Source organism: Rattus rattus, chromosome 4 (assembly GCF_011064425.1).
Source record: "Rattus rattus isolate New Zealand chromosome 4, Rrattus_CSIRO_v1, whole genome shotgun sequence".
Lineage (NCBI taxonomy): Eukaryota > Metazoa > Chordata > Mammalia > Rodentia > Muridae > Rattus > Rattus rattus.
The window spans coordinates 129022480-129024967 of NC_046157.1; the positions used below are offsets into that span (position 1 = coordinate 129022480).

At 38.0% G+C, this 2488-nt stretch overlaps 1 pseudogene; it reads right to left on the reverse strand.

Moving 5' to 3' along the window:
• Nucleotides 1-1228: 1228 nt before the first annotated feature.
• Nucleotides 1229-2184, reverse strand: LOC116898506 (annotated as a pseudogene).
• Nucleotides 2185-2488: the final 304 nt, after the last annotated feature.

A 2488-nucleotide genomic window follows, 5' to 3' on the forward strand; every position in this document is an offset into this window, starting at 1 on the left:
GGTATGTGTCTTCATATGTTCTTCCTCATCCATGATGGAATGTCAGTGTTCTCTGTTGTTTTGCACATGAATACAGCTGCTGTGAGTTCATGAGTGTAACCACTATGTCATGTTAAAAGGTAGCATTTCCCAGCCCCCTTCTCTATTCTCTACCCTCATTTTTTTTCTGTTCATCTTCCCTTGATGTTTTTTGATCCTCAAGTGGTGGTAGTAAATGTCTTAAGGGCTGACCACTCAACAAACACTTATTCTCGGCACTTTTACCAAGTATGAATTTTTGACCCCTTTAGAAAAAGCTACTCTGGCTAGCAATGAAGACAGCACTAATTTATGAAAATAAATACAAATTTGTGGAAGCCAGTTTGACGTGGCCATTTAGCTACATGACAGTAGCATGTTCCCCACCTAGGGTTTATGGCCACTCTATCCATTAACTTACCATATCTACAATATCAGACACGCATTTCTTGCAGTAGGGAGGATCTTAAATGCAACTATATAGTGATTGGTTATCCCTGTAGCATATATATCTCTGCTGAGTAAACAAGTACATCTCACATAGAATGTTAATATTAGTATAGTATGATGTCCTATTTGGATAAGAAAGTGATAGGTATCCTCCCAGTACCCTGCATAGCATCTTCAGCTACAACAAAAGCTAACCATTAGGAAAGAATCTTCTAGCTCAGTTTCATGTTGATTTAATCCATGTCTTATAAGTGAAGTGTGGGATGTCTTGAACCATGAGGTCATGTCATCTAGTTATGGTGGGTAGCCAAGAGCAGGGTCAATAGCTTGTATTATTTTGGAAGTCTTCGGGGACTTCCATAATGAAGACGATGTAGGTAGATGTAAGAAGAGAGGTAGGTAGCCCATACCTGGCACTGGGATTTTAATTTCATAACCCAATAGCTTCTGGGAACGCTACAATCTACCCAGCCAGATTATTTCTGTTCAAAAGCATTTAAAATAATTTTAGTTTGCTTATAAAGTTGTGGGTTTTTATGGTTTTTATACAACATTAGTTATAGTTAACTCTCTTCTCATGATCTTCTCTCCCTTAGCTCCCTATTCTCACTTAAGCCTCCCTCAAAATGTTCTCTCAACCTCTGTTTTTATATCACATATGTTCTTTTGGTCCTTTCTCATTAATTTTTGTGAAAGTCACCCACAGAAGAGAAAAACACATATGGAGCTTACTGGCTTCTGTTTAATTAATATTTTATTTCTATATTTGATCAGTCTTTTTCTTCATTGAGATCATGACAATCTTTTTGAAGGAATCACTGAAGCCTTGTCTAACTTGCTTATTTCTTAGAGTATAAATGAATGGATTCAACATGGGAGCAATTGATGCCATCAGAACTGTTACTCCTTTATTGATAGTCACCGAATCCTTTGCCGAAGGGTTGATGTAAATGAAAATACAACTTCCATAGGTGATGGAAACTACAATCATGTGAGAAGAACAGGTGGAAAAGGCTTTTTTCCTTTGCTGGGCAGAGGGGAATCTTAGAATGGTCTTGACAATATGTACATAGGACAGAGTAACACACACAAGGGTCAGAATGAAGGTCAGCACTGCACAAACAATCACCAGCTGCTCTATGAGCCAAGTGTCTGAGCATGAAATCTTCAAGATAGGAGATGCATCGCAGAAGAAATAATCAATAACATTTGAGTCACAGAATCTCAAGCTTAGGAACAGAGTAAGTGGTGGGAGTATAATGAGCAAGCCAGCCATCCAGCAACAGAAACGAGTGTCTGACACACCTTACTGTTCATGATGGTTACATAATGCAGGGGTTTGCAGATGGCCACATAACGATCAAAGGACATTATGGCCAGAAGATTCAGTTACTCCAAAAACATCAGTAAAGAACACTTGAATGACACAAATATCATAAGTGATTGACCTGTCTCCTGTTGCTATATTATATAAATATCGAGGGATACAAGCAGATGTAAAAAGAATTTCCAATATGGAGAAATTTTGTAGAAGAGTGATGCCATGGAGCGTTTTAAAGGTGGAGGTCCATATATGGTGAGCTATGATTGTCAGATTTCAGCTATGCTGAGTCATATTAGGCAAAAATAGAAACATCTATTGGAATCTGAAGTTGAGACCATCTGTTAGTCCATACAGAGATGAAGGTGGTGGTGCTCCGTGTTGTTCACTGGCATCGCTAACTACTGAATTATTCAAATCCTCACATGAAATGTGAGACATGTCTTCTTTGAAAAAGATGCAGGGCCAGAGAGCAGTGAACTGTGACTGTTATAGTGAACTTATTCCTGTGTAGTTTCTTCTGCACGTGGAAGCTGATACTGTTGATATTCTTCCAGGTGTTTAGCTACTCCAATAATTTACTTTAGTTGATTGGCTTCATGGTTTGTGATATATGCTAAAAGATCAACCCCAAATGTATGACATTTATATTCTTCGTTGTGTATATACTTGTAATCTTTCTCTAATTAAGGTTTTCTT